This window comes from Acartia tonsa, chromosome 13 (genome assembly GCF_053477335.1).
Source record: "Acartia tonsa isolate MP-2025a chromosome 13, ASM5347733v1, whole genome shotgun sequence".
NCBI classification, from domain to species: Eukaryota; Metazoa; Arthropoda; class Copepoda; order Calanoida; family Acartiidae; genus Acartia; species Acartia tonsa.
Window position 1 is genome coordinate 11315829 of NC_137272.1, and position 15821 is coordinate 11331649.

The window sequence follows — 15821 nt, forward strand, 5'->3', positions numbered from 1 at the left end:
ACGATTTTTTACTATACATAGAAATCATTTTTTTCTGCTATTATTATTAGATGTTATTTTTAAAATCTTCTAAATATCAACCTTTCTAATTACCAGTTTTAAACCATTTGAACGTCTTTGCTCTGCTCCTTTTGGGGGTTGTCATCCTTGTCATGTTTATTTTTCACTTTTTAAAAGCGAAGCTTTTCTATAACTAGGGTCGGTCCGTCCGTACGTCCGTCCGTCCGTACGTCCGTCCGTCCGTTCGTACGTCCGTAACGGATAGCTTTTTAGTTAATTTAGGCATGTTAGAATTGTCCTATCGATTTCAAATTTTGCATGGTGATTCCTTTAATAGTTTGGTACGATTTAGAAAGCGTAGCAACTCTATAATCATCACTAAAATGTCCGTACGTCCATTTTAAACATGTTGATTCTTTTACTTTTTTAAAAACAAATTTTTATGTGATCTAATCATCCGATTGATCTGATTTTTGGTATATTGATTCCTGGGACTACAAAGTATAATATAATCAGCGAAGCAACTCTATAATCAAGTCCTAAAAATGTTAGTATGTCCATAAACATTATCCTGAATCAAGAAGTTTTTCAACAAATTTACTTACAATTTTGCTTTGACTCTTATACATTTATATTATGATTATTCAGTTCTGACACTGTACAAGTGTTAATGTCCGTTTGTCCTACCGTTTCAGTGCTTCGCTTTTATGGATGTTGTCATCCTTGTTATTGTTGTGAATTGTTGCAGGATTAACCTCTTTTCAATTATTTTTCATGTTTAAATTTTTTTCTAAAGGGAAGCTTTTCTATAAATTTATTGTAGGCCTCTCCATAGGTCTTTAATGGATATATCTGAGGTGGGTTCTTAAAAAAGAATTACCCCACTAAACGCTTAGTGGGGCAAAATTGTTTTCCTTCAAAATCACATAAAAAATCTACAAAAATTAAATAAAATCTTATGTTAATAACCCTTCTATGATTTTATTTAATTTTTGTAGATTTTTAATGTGATTTTAGTGGATTTTTCCCGAAAACAATTTTGCCCCACTAAGCGATTAGTGAATCAAATTTTTTTAAAGAATCCACATCTGATCGTTAATTCAGGCAGGTTAAAATTGGCCTGTCGATTTCCAATTTGGCACGATCGTTCCTGTAACAGCCAGGTATAATTCAAAAAGCTTAGCAATCATATACCAATAAGCAGAAAGCCCGTATAGCTATTCAAGCACGCTGATTTTTAAATCAATGATATAACCATTACCTTCAAAATTTAGTGCATTGTTATTTTCATTTGCATTTATATGTAAGTAAACTGTGCTTTGCTGGAAAACAGTAAAAGTGTCTGACTATGACGTCAGAAAAAAATTAACAATTAACCAATGAGAAGCTAGTATTCACAATGGCAAAATATATAGCGGCCTCTCATTGGTTAATTGTTGATTTTTTCTGACGTCATAGTCAGACACTTTTACTGTTTTCGCTTTGCTGTCATCCTTGTTTTATTACATTTTAGTTGTGTGTCAAACGCTCCATTTAAGTCCAGAAAACACAAATTCAATAATAAAATACTTACACTAAATTATGCAATATACTAAGAAAATGATAAATAAGTAGATTTTAAGTTATCATGTTTATCATATAGGTCCACATGTTAATATTTCTGTTGGTAAGATACGTTTACGCATAATGTATGCTATCATGTTATTCTTTTAGATTTTAACTAGCGGCTTCACCTTAGCCTTCAAAACATATTACAATAACCCTTCAGCATTGCTTTAATTTGGAAGGGTGTTGGTAACCTTCCACAAAGTATGCATATACTTTCCTAGGACCTACATTGACAAGGAGAACAACAACCTTAGTAGAAGGGTAAGCATATAGGAATAAACCAATTATGCAATTAAAAAGTATACATGTCCGTTTTTTATAAGCAAAGCTTTTCTATAATTAGGGTCGATCAGTCCGTTCGTCAGTCCGTCCGTAACGGATAGCTTTTTTCGTTAATTTAGGCATGTTAGAATTGTCCTATTGATTTCAAACTTTGCACGATGGTTCCTGTAGTAGTTAGGAAGGATTTAGAAAGCGTAGCAACTCTATAATCGTTACCAGAATGTCCGTACGTCCATTTTAAACATGTTGATTTTTTTACTTCTTTAATAACAATTTTTATGTGATCAAATCATCCGTTTGATCTGATTTTCGGATTACTTATTCCTATTTCAATACGATACAATATTATAAGCGCAGCATCTCTATAATTAAGTACTAAAAATGTCAGTATGTCCTAAAACAGAATTCTGTATTTAAGAAGTTTTGCAACATATTTACGTATAATTTTGTCAAACCTTATATTTTCATATTTTGTATATTCAGCTCTGACACTCAACAAAAGTTAATGTTCGTCTGTCATATCGTTTCAGAGCTTCGCTTTTATGGATGTTGTCATCCTTGTTTTTTTCTATGGAGGGAGGGTAGATTAGACTGTAAATTATACGTGAACCAAGGTTTTAACATATCATGATTCGTTGAAATTTATATTCTACAGTAGGGGTAATTTTGTTTATTATATTTAAGGGATGTAGATCAATTTAATGAATCAAAATACTAAATTATGAAGAAAAATTATATTTTTTATGGATTTTTTTATGCAATAGACACACGGACATAAATTTATTAGAGAGATTCTGGTATAATAATCAATTTATGGATTATTAAGGGAAGGAGACATATTTTGTTTGCTTTGTGTTTGTAGCCAATAAACAAGGAAGATAATAACGTTGATTAGTGTAGCAATGATAGAAAAAAATATTCTTTATTTTCTTTATCAAATAATTAAACATAAAGAATACGCCTGTCAAACCTAGTGCCTAGTTGACATCTGAACCTCTCATCCCTTATTTTGCGACTAGAGGTAAACCCTAGAGGGGGAAGGGGTTAAATAACTGTATGTTCCCATCCTAGGAACCTAGTGCCGACTCTCAATTGGGTCTTTGTAGATCAACCAGTAGTGTTGGAAATATTAACACAGCCAAGTAGCAGAAAACAAAGGTCCTTGGATAAGGAGGGTAGGTAGTTATATGTATATACATCTATATCTAAAGAATAAATTGAACATTGAAGGGAAGCGAAGTAATCTTTTATTTGTATGTTTATTACTTTCTGTCAGGTTAGGTTGTATGTGTACTAGGTAGCCCTGCAGGATTAGAAAAATGACTAAACGACACCCTCTTATTTTCTATCTTACCAAATAAGAGTAGGGTAGGGGCTCGATATTTACATACTTTATTTGTGCGGATATTTATGAATTAACCCTCGGATCAGTAAGATATTTTAAACAGCTGAACAAATAGTATTCTTTAAAAGTATTCTTTAAAAAATTACGTAAAATGTTTATTTATTCTTTATTCTAGTTTAACTAAATAAATCAACTCATTATATGAAGATAACAACAAAAAAAAGAGATATAAAGAGTAGCTATGCAAATAATACTATTAATAAAAATCTATATAATAATAATAATGAGATTAATGTTTGTATATATAAATGATATTAATACCGTTACCGATTATACAGAGTACACTAATTAGAATGATTAAACCCCCGTATTCCAATTTTTTTATCCAAAACTAAGAATTAATCAGAAAAAAAAACAACTTTTCAATTTAAAGAAATAAATTAAATATGGAAAATTAATTTGTTTATTCCGAAGCCATGTGACGTCATAAAAATGAGGAATGAGAGGAGAAGTGGGAAAGATTATAAAAAAAACAGATGGATAATCCCTCATTTTGATGACGTCTCGTTAAATTCGTTCATTAAACCAATAAGAAATGTAGAAGTTTCTTTTTTATTTTGATAGTTTATTGTTTTGATTGACCATCTAAGGTAATACATCTATTTTGTTTGACACAAAAGTAATAATATTTCTTTCTATCTGTGTGTTATACCAAAAATCTCATGGTTCGCCCTTACAGTTAAGCTTCTTAGAGGTATAGAGAACGTTTATATATAATTTTATGGAGGGTACCTCCACCTTCCCAAGAGAAATCACCATTTTGAAAAAAAATTCCGCCATTTTTATATAAAAAAAAACGAAATTGTAAATGAATAGTTTAACCCTTTATTGCAATATTTTTCCATCTAAGTAATGTAATAGTTATTTATCATATTTTCGTAATATTGTGAATGCTAGAAAGGATATTAAAATTATTTCAACAATTTTGGTCATGTGATCAAAATTTGAATTTTCCTTCTACTATTGCCCCCTCTGGGGGCGAAGTAGGTGGAAATTTAAATTTTTGTCACTTGACCTTAATATTGGTGAAATAATTTTGAATGACCTTTCTTGTATAAGCAATATTGATAAAATATAATACTTGGTTTTGTCTCATTCTCTATCTTTTTCTTAAATTCAAAAAAGTCTATCAAAAAATTTACATCATCTAAGGGTGAACAATAAATATCTCTGTCTATTTTTCTCTATATTTCTTCCCCCTCCCCTCTCCCTCACCTTTCTGTCTATTTCCTTCTCTCTCTCCTCCTCTTTTGTACGTTCATTTATACAATAGAGATAACCTAGAGACAGCACAAGGGAATTTTGTTTACATTATGTATCAGCTATAAATTGTTGATTATCTTAGGTTCTTAGGTTAAAGCTTTCCTTGGGTGAAATATTTGAAGAAAATATTTCTTCCATCGTATAATGTGAAGCGTATGACACAACATATAATAAGTTAGTTATAAATAATTTAATTTCTTATGATAAAGTTATCTTTCTAAAAATTATATCATTGCAAAATTTAGTTGCAAATAATGTTGCCTTTAGGGCTGTATTTCATATACAACAAAAACTGAACAAAGGTTTCTTTTTAAGAAAAAAATGGGGTCAGATTGACCATCTATGTCTAATGTTTATACCCACATCAAATATTAAATTATAACAATGTACAGTAGAGTGGATCAATTTTGGACATTGAATTTGTAATCAACATCTACAGTTTAAACGTCATATAAGAAACCTAAATATAAAAAATTTATTTTGTCCTTGAGGGGAAATGGGGGGAAGGTGCTTCCATGCATTAAAAATTTTAGAAGTTTATTCTGGAGGTGCAACTTTTTTTCTTTCAAAGTATTGCTTTATGCATCTTTTTGAATTTGTCTTGTTGATTAATATAAGAATATCAAATTGGTTTTAAAAAATATTCATCCAAGCATGAAAAATCTTAAATTAAATGTAAAATCTCTTGGTTTTTAAATCTATTTATGGATTTTTCTTGCTAGGATCAATAGTTTTAAAAACAGATTTTTTATTCTTATTCTACTCTTCAAGACAAAATTGGGAAGGTGCATAAAGCTATACTTTGAAAGAAAAATAATTGCCCCCCCCCAAAAAAAAAAAAAAAATTCTCCCCACAAGTGTCTTTCTAAAAGTTTACATGCATCAGCGAGCCTCCCCATTATTCAAAATATTTTCTTTTCATTTTTGGTCTCTTATATGATGTTCAGACAGAAAGTGTATGTAGCACATTTAAAATTAGAAAATCATTGAAAATCAAGCCACTCTAATGTACAGCATTTATTTCTTCAATTCCACAGTACAAAATTATTCCTGTATTTAAATTTAACATATCATATAGGAAAAAATATTCTTGTATTTAAAATTAAAAATCATGTTGGAATTTTTTTTACAACTTTTAAATTTTTTAATAATGTACAGCAAATTATTATTTCCTTTTTATCTCATGTTTTGAAATTTATAAGATAGTTAGAATAAATTACAGAAATAATGAAAGATTTAAAGAAGAGAGCGTCAGGGGGGGGGGGTTGAGGGGGGTTTCCCCCCTCAGGAGAGGGGGGGTTGAGGGGGGTCTCCCCCCTCAGAAAAAGCTTGGGCTTAAATCTTCAACAAATAAAGAAAACAAAATTATTTTAAAAATTTCTTTTTTATGTTAGATATTATTATTTTTGTGACACTTGATTTTGAATGACAAAAAATGTTGAAATAAATATTACCCACTGTATGAAATGTTAAATTAGAAATCAATAATGATGTTGGAAAATTTATTCTCATTTTATACTCTGAAAAAAGGAATTGACAAAAAATAATAATTTTTATTCCAAACTTTTAAAACAGCATGCCTATTTCTTATTGGTTGACACTCGAATTAAAATAAAATAATGAATATTATTTCAAGACCAGAAATAGATTTGAAATAAATAATTTTCTTTCCCCTATATTTTTTATTCCAAAATGCCAAGAATTAATTTTGAAATAAAATAATTTTCTTTCCAATATTTTTATTCCTTTTTCTTATTGGACGTCATTTTGTGTCCAATGAGAGACTAGTGTTTAAATATTTTAAAGCTTATTACAGCATTTATTTTGAATATGATAATCGCAACATTCTCACATTAAATGTGATAAAAGAATATATCCATTTAATCTTTTATTGAGTATCATTTATTTTATACCTATAATCTATATGCAATCATATTATTATATGCCTAGACAGTTATACGGGTGTCAGATATCATGACTTTCCCCGTAAATAGCGTTAATATGTTTTAAATTATGGGCGAAAAACTCTACTACGACCCTTAAAACTACAATAAACTGAGAGGATAAGACAATAGATTTATGTGCAGCATAAATGATGATATAAAACTATTGGTTAAAAAGTTTGGACACTGAAGATTTGTACAACCCAAAAAAAATTACTAATAAAAGCAAAGTTCTTAACAAATTTAAGAGGTACCAGTATCAATCCTTCTTAGAAATTTGACTATTACGATAAATAGCAATTTAATTTTTGTTATGCAGCAATTAACCAACACGGAGATGTCAATCTCACTTTGGCCTCGGGATGGTTTTAGGCTATTTTTCTGCTTCTACCTACCCCTTCGACTACAGATCCTGTGAAAAATAGAGGAAAAATAAAGACAACGCATTCAAAGTGAAAAAAGTTTTCTAAGATAACGGCACCTTATAAAGTCATAATCCTATTATATAAAGTAGTAAGCTTTTTTGTCTGAACCGAAGGATCTCGTTAACCAGTGAACCGGTTGAGTTCTCCATTTTAGGGAAGCCTAGCATATGTCCCGGGCTGTTCTTAGACTTTTTTATTTGTATATGTAGGGAAGGTTTTAAGCTATTTTTCTTCTCTTCGATCAACACCCTTTTCGAATACTGAGCACCTAGATGCTAGGGGCCAAGTAAACACGATAAAAACAAGAATGAGACCATCCATATAAGTTTGGCTTAAAGATACTCTCTAAAAATCTTGTCTTTTAATATATTGGTGAAAGATTTTAGGATTTAAAAAAAAATGTTATATTTATAGAGTAGCTTCGCTACTAATAATGTAATGTTTATCAAGGATTGATGGGACACATAAATGTAATTTTTTTAGTTCCCAAATTTTTGTAAATACTTTCTCACATTCGGTGATTTAGGAACTTCGTGAATTAAATTGGTTTGAATTAGCAGTGTCCAAAGTTTTTAACCAATAATTTCAATCAACAGAAGGGGTGATTTTGCTTATTATCATTTGGATTGTTTATCAATTTTTTTGTCTTATCCCCTAAGATCCCTAAATGGGTATACAATAAAAATATATTATAAAATATTAGGTAAATGATAGGATATTAATTTATCTTGATATGAGCAAATAGCGTAGAGAAAACGCTTATTTACCCATAATGTATATAACCTGACCTACTTTTAGGATTTTTTTGTTATGGGGGGTGGAGGGTATATATATTGTTATACAAAAGTAACAGGATGTCTATATGTCCTTTTGTCTGTATATGTGTTCCTAAGCATCTTGCTAACCACTCCACCTATATGATTCTCCATTACAGTGCAGTGTAGGTTGTCATAAGTTCAGGGAAGGTTAATTTTTAACTATTTTTAGGTGGATGCACCCACCCTCCCATGATAAACAGTCCATAATTTTTTTTATTTCTTTTATCCTAACTTTTCCTAAAATATAATCTACATGGAGGGTGATTTTGTTTATCATAACTAGGATGGATTCCAAACGTAATGGCTGACAAACGTACAAACATGGTAGCTGCGCTCTAAAACAATTCCCTTGTTTTTCCCTTTTATTATGAAGGATATAATCTCTATGAATTTTTGTTAGACTGTTAAAGTTTGGCCCTTGAAAGTAAAAAAAAAATAATATTTACCTTTTACGAAGTATAAAGAAATCACCATGATATAAATCATTTACAAGTTTCAGTTGTTGTAAAAGATTTTTATATTTTTTTTATTTTATAATTATTTAAATCCTATGAAACCCTTTACGAAAATACCAAAATTCACGTCATAAGATGTAAACAAATGATATAACGTGTTTATAGAAGCTCCTTTTAGTAATTATAAAAAGATAACGTCATCCTATAATATGTACTAAGCTTTTTTGTTTGTAGCGAAGGATCTCGCTAACTACTGAACCGATATGGTTCTCCTTTAGAGGGAAGCTTAGTATAAGCCCTGAGATGGTTTTAGAATATTTTATTTTTATAAATAAGTCTGGGTATGGTTTTAAGCTATTTTCTGACCTTCAAATATAGAGCCCCTAGATGCTCGGGGCGCAGCCGCTAGTATAATACAATTGATTAATGCTACGCCGATACACAGACTAAAGTACCAATGCCAGGCCAGTAAACATTTCGATTGACCAATGGTAGGTCAGTAAGACGTCATTTCTATAGGCATTATAAAAAGCTTCGAGTTTGTAATACTTTGGGGTCAATAATAACTCTAAAAAGACTTTGTAGGACAAGAAAAAAAACTTTCAATTTTACGATCTCTATTGTATCATAGGACTTGCATAGGCTTCATTAATCATTTTATTTATCAGTTAATCATATCATCTGTCTGTCTATGTCAGGAAAAGAGGGAAAATTGAACTGGTAATTAATACTGGTACCCATACTTTTATAATTAAAATTTATTATTCTTTGGCATGAAAACTTTTATGAAATCCTGGTAAAAAAACAAGCAGTGTCCAAACTTTGCAAAAGTAATCTTTTGTTTATCATATATGGGGATGTACATCATTTTATCTGTAATTGTCTTATCCTTTATGATACCTGATATTTATTATTGAATTAGAGAAACAGTATAAATGACCAAATCAGTTTTCCTTGTACAATGATATTATTCTTATATTTTTGCGAATCAAAAGCACAAAATTGTCAATTTCATAAATTAAAGAATATAAATAACATTATATTTTAAAGCAATAAGATTGGAAGGGTTTTCCTTACAAAAAAATTCTGCAGAGGGTATATTTGGCTGTTTATTACACCAGTTCTCAAAGAAATATAACAACATTTCCTTATTCGTTGGCTTGCTTAACAAATTTGGCGACTTATATTGGTTCATTTATTTGAGTGTCCAAACGTTTTAACCAATAATTGTAAATTACAGGATGGGTAATTTTGTGTAACATTATTGGGGATGTTTATCAATTTATCGGCCATTGTCTTATCCCTTTAGAACCCTGAATAAATCCCATAACATTACGGACTATTTGTCAGACAGACATACAACATAGTAAATAATTAAGCTTCGCTTAAAAGAATATAAGTTGTGTTTCTCGTATTCATTCGAATCCGGTGGATAGGAACCGGTTCTCATCCATACGAAAAAACTATGTCTAGCATCGTATTATATCCAGTTTTCTACGAATATAGAAATGTACAATCATAAGATTAAAACCAGTTTTTTTAGCCGGTGCCTCCGGCACCTCGGGGCTAAAAAAACTAGTTTTAATCTTACAATTGTACATTCTATATCCGCGGAAAGCCGTTTATAATACGATACGAGAAATAACTATTCTATTTTTGTTCTCATTGAGGACCTTTAAACTATTCAATAAAGGGGGGGGGGAGAGACATTAGACTGTGAATTACTCTGGTACCCAAAGTTTTATAATCTTGTTATCATTTCTTGGCTCAAAATCTTTGTTGGTACTTTTATAGGCAGGTTCCAAGCTAAAAGTGTCAAAACTAGGGTGGTGGGGGAGGGGGGTAACGGTACTTTTTGTAAGTGAGGGATATTTACTGGGAAATTATCTAAATAATGATTTTATGATGACAATGAAAAATATTGTTGACAATAATTTTGATAGAGATTATTATGGAGATAATGAGGGGAAAAAGAGTTAATGCTTTATTTTGTTACGAAGTTTGGTGATTATTTTTTGCAAATCATATAATAGTTTTTTATTCATCGTATCATAGACAGCTTTATGCGGATATTGAAATAAAAATCATAAAATTAATATAAGTTTTGTAGCCCTCGGACAAAACTGATTTCAATCTTATATTTTTTACGTATATCAGCGGAAATTTGTCTATAATACGATTCAATAAATAACTATTAAAACTAAAATAATTGAAAAGCTTTCATATAAGTTTAGAAAAAAGCTTTAAGCTGGTCCTGAAAAAAACCAGATCTCCAATGACTTAATTCATATCTAAAGAAATTATTTTTGTTTGAAAATTGAAAACAGTTAAAACAGTGTAAAACAATGAAAAAAAAACACAAATGCAATAAACCAAAATGGATGATTTTTAGAGAAACCTCAATAATAATGAATATTGATAAAGAATGAATCATTTATAAACTTATTCTTTAAACACTTTCTTTATTTTACAAAGAGAATCAATGGGTGTGAAAATGAGTTTTAGAATTTTACAAAACAAAATGTTTGTCTGTCTGTCTATTTTTCAGTAGTTTAGTATTTGAATTATCTTTTATTAGCAAAGTTACTCTATGACCCTGTTTTTCAGTCAGTCTGTCCTCCCAAAGAACAAAATCTGAATTATTCAGCTACTATTTGCAATAACAGCTCTTTTAGTGTGGATGTTATGCTGACCACTGAACGTCTATCATATAACTTGATTGGTCTGTCTGTAATGCTCTCATACAATTTCTAAAGGTAAATTATGTTTTTTTCACCTTTGCTACTTAAGATAGAAGTATGAAAGTATATCATCTCTGAGCTACAATAAGATTATTTTATATTTTCCTCTATTAATTTTCTGACCAAAAATAAATCAACTCTCTCTCTCTCTCTCTCTCTCTCTCTCTCTCCCTCTCTTCATCTCTCTCTCTTTCTCTCTCTTTCTCTCTCTCTCTCTCTCTCTCTCTCTCTCTCTCTCTCTCTCTCTTTTTCTCTTTCTCTCTCTCTCTCTTTCTCTCTCTTTCTCTCTCTCTCTCTCTCTCTCTCTCTCTCTTTCTCTCTATCTTTCTCTTTCTCTCTCTCTGTCAGTCTCTATCTCTCTCTCTCTCTCTCTCTCTCTCTCTCTCTCTCTCTCTCTCTCTCTCTCTCTCTCTCTCTCCTTCTTACCTTTTATTTCTATCTCCTACTTTTAAGGGCAGCTACTCTTTAACTAAGTTTCTATTTACTAATACTTTATACTAAACTTGCGTATGTGATGAAAGATGACAGAAAAATAGCCTTAAACCATCTAAAAATAAAATAGCTTAAAAGCAATCCAGGACATAAAAAAGCTTACCTAAAAAGAAGAACTTATTTAGTTCAGGTAGTCGAAATCTTAAGCTTTACTACAGGATGTTTTAAATTAGTCCAAGGAAGGTTTTATTATTGGTTAAAAGTTTGAACACCTATACTTGTAAACCAACTAATCAAAATTAATTAAAATTATCATAGTGTTTGAGCCAACTAAAAAAATACCACGGTTATAAAACTTTGGGTACCAGTGGAATTCCCTGTTTAAAATCTCTTTAGAATGCCCCCCCCCCCCCTTGTTAATTTGTGGGCTTGTACATTAATTTATCGTCATTGTCTCAATGTCTTATCCCTTTAGATTCATGATGAAAATTTATGATCATTATTCTTACATTGAATATCTTTATATTTTTCAGGAAGGGAGAGGACCATGGCTGGTAAATTGATAACCCTCCTCTCCCGTTCTTTCTCCTAAATTAATAAGTTACCAAGGGCAATATATTAAGATTAAATATTTGAAGAAGATCAATTAATTTCCCATTATCCCTATATCCTTAATATTTATATTCTACATCTAGCAGCCAAATACGAATATTTTGCAGGAAAAAAACACCGGAGCTTTCCCTTAAAGAGCAATGCGACCCAAGAAACCCCTCTCCCTTTTATTATTTTAATATAAAGGTTTTTGTTACTTCATATCAAACCAAAAAGGCTACCATGTAACAAGATAACCTAACCTATGGTTAAACACACGAAAAACTTAACTACCCCCCCCCCCCCCCCTTATTTTTAATCAAGGGGGGGGGAATTATGTGGTCGCTAGGCACTTTTGGGGGAAACCATAAAAAAATTCATATAATCATCAAATAGATAGATTTTGTCAGGGAGGGATGAGACATTGGACAATAAATTTTACTGACCCCTAATATTTCTAACTACGTTCTCTCATTCGTGTCGAAAAAATCCAAAATACATAACTTTTGCACCACGTCGTCTTCCTGTGACGTCATAAAATGAAGGAGGTGAGATGAGTGGGAAAGAAAATCCCTAAAAAAGATATGGAGAATATGACGTCACAGGAAGACGACATGGTGCAAAAGTTATGTATTTTGGGCTTCGTCGAAAAATTATTTCCCGTCCATAATCTTATCCCTTAAGATCTCTGAGGAATTTCCTTTTTTGGTACTTTTTAGAAGCGAAGCTACTCTAATATACACTTTGTCTGTCCGTCAGTAACGATATGAAGGAAAGGTGATTTTCTAAGCTAATATTCAAGATAGGATAAATGTTTTTGCGAAGATTCCCCATACGGATGAAGCATCCAGTATGTAATTACTTTGGCCGTCGGTCTGTCAGTCAATCTACAAAATATAAATGTTATTAATTATAAAAACATGTGAGAATGGTTTCTTTAACTAATGGACTTTAAACCCCTTTATCTGTATTGCCATGATTTTTTGCGTTACTTCTGGATGTTGTCATCCTTTTTGCAAACTATTTCAAAAATGTGATCCATTTAAAAGATACGTCCATTATCTATAGGTTATTTTTTAGCATATCTCATACCATCTATCTTAACAAGGATGACAACATCCATAAAATCAAAGCTCTTAAACGGTAGGACAAAGGAACATTAACATTTTTAGAGTGTCAAAACTGAATAATTAGAATATAAATGTATAAAATCTCAACAAAATTGTAAGTAAATTTGTAAAACACAGGATAATGTTTAAGGATATACTTACATTTCTAGGATTTGATTATAGGGATGCTTCGCTTATAAAATTGTATTTTGTTGTGCTAGGAATCAGTATTCCAAAAATCATATCAATCCGATAAAAAAAATAATATAAAAATTTATTGTGAAAAAAATTAAAAGTCATTATGTTTAAACTAACTACTACAGGAATCACAGTGCATAGTTTGAAACCGATATGCCAATTCTAACTTGTTTAAAATAACTAAACGGATGGACAGACCAACCGACCCTAATTATAGAAAATCTTCGCTTTTAAAAATTTCTATGGTCCTACAAAACACTTGATTTAATATCCTAAACTTAATTTTACCTTGTGGAACAAATTTCTTTGAGCACAGCTTATAATTGGTAAATTGCTTTACAAATGGACAGACAAAGTTAATTATAGAGTAAGTTCGCTTCAAAAAAAAAAAAAGAATCTGTTTATACAGAATTAAATCTCACTAATTTGGTTAAAATGCCAAATTTTCGGAAACAATTAGAAATGACAAATGAGGAATTGTGAAAGGGGTAGATGATGGGGTTGGTTTAGGGGGGTGGGAAGAAGGGGGTTGTTTTAAGGGTAGTGAATTTACCTCACTTAAAGAGAGAAAGGGTTTGAAGTTTGAACTCTAAACTAGCCAACACATGGCTAAAGGCCTACTTTCTTCTTTTTTAACCCCCCCCCCCCCTTAATCAACCTTCCCACCCTCTTTCTTTTGACACTTGGCATCTCAGTTTCTCCTGGTATTTTGCGAAGATAACATCTATACGAGATGTTTAGTCAATTAAATACATTAATATCACACTAGAATAACAGGCTATAGCTTAGTTATTTATAGTGTGATTGCCTTAGTTTTCTAGGGCTAAGAAACCAGCTCAAGTTAGGACTCACACGCACGCCCAAGCGCAGCCCACGGGGCGGCTAAGTGGCACACACACACACAACCATCAAGAAGAAATTTTTCCACAAAAATTTAGACTTTCACACGCAGCTCAGCTGTACGAGACACTCTAGTGTCCTGAATTGCTCTAGTTTCAACATACAGTGAAAATTATACAGTGGTTATCTCTCAAGAAAACATTATCAATTTAAAGTGAATTTTACAATACTAATTACAGTATACATTTACAAAAATTTACCCCAAAATAAGCATTTTTTACAACTTTTATTGCTTGTCCTACTTTTTTTTTTGAGTTTCTAAGAGAAAGTACAGAATCATTTTTATTTTCCCTAGAAACAAAAACAATTATGTTCAAGAGTAGCGTAGCTATAATAGCTGACAGTGAGTTGGTTTTGATAGCTATATTATAATAGAAGCATGAATATAACTTTCAAACTTGTATATAGAGGAATTTTTAATTGAGATTGACGGACGCTGTACTTACCAATTAATATTTACTCTGTTAATTTAATATTGTGTGTTATTTTTTGTTAAAACTAATGAAACATTCCTCTTAATTGTCATAAGAAGTTTGAATTTTAATATTCATATTTGACTAGTTGTGCGAAATACGACGCAATTGGTTATAAAACAAGTATTTAAATGACCCAACAATTGATGTAATAATTTTTGTATACGTTCTAAATGCCCTAACAGTAGGTATTCTAATTTTGCATGAAAATGTGGCCATTGCTTTATTTATATCTTGAAAAGAATTTTTCTATAATATCTAAATAATATCAATCCTATTTTTGTGTTAGTTTTATTCTAACTCTATGGGGCTACAACCTACCCAATATAACCTAGCCAACTCAGACCTAGAGTAAAACACAAAAATGCTAAATGTAAACCACAATATTTTCAGTTTGTTTCTAAATAAAGAATAGAAAAAGGGGGGAGGGTGTTCAGAGTCGCCCAAATTTTTTTGAAAGAGTGTAATAAGAGGCGTTTACTTTCAAAAATTTTAAGGGAGGTTTTAAAGTTTGGGGGGTAAAACATTTCTTTACCCCCATTCACCCTTTGACGTCTTTGAAGGTTTCAATGCACCGCATTGGCGTAGGAAGAGTTTATTCATAAATGCAATCACAAGGATGACAACAACCTTAAGTAGCGAATCTGTTTGCTTATTTATAACAATTTAAATAAAAGATATGTGGGCAAAGTAGAAATAGAAGCTTTATTAGTCAGCTAAGTCTTTTTGTATTAAAGGACCCCCAAAATATAGAAAGTATATTTTATATCTTCAGGAAAACTTTTACATCAATGACAATTGTAGGTATATCTTTGTAAAATGAATCGCAAACTCCTTTTTAAATTTCAATGTCTTTTATTAAAGGAACGACAGAATAACGGACAATGTAAGTTGTTTACTAAGTGCACTTTTCAGCCATCAATCTTGAATATCAACTAATTAATTCATGTCCCCAGCTTTACAGAATGATAGACTGGACGAACAGACGTGCAAACTGAATTATATTGTAGCGTCGCTATTAAAAATAAAAGTTTTTACCAGCATAAAAGTGAAAAAATATGCAAAAGTTGGAGATCCAACCCTTTTAGAAAGCAAAACGTTTGCAGAAGTCAGTGAACTATGATATGACCTAGTGTGCCTTTAGCGTGAGGTGGAACGCTTCCGCAACCATGTAAGAC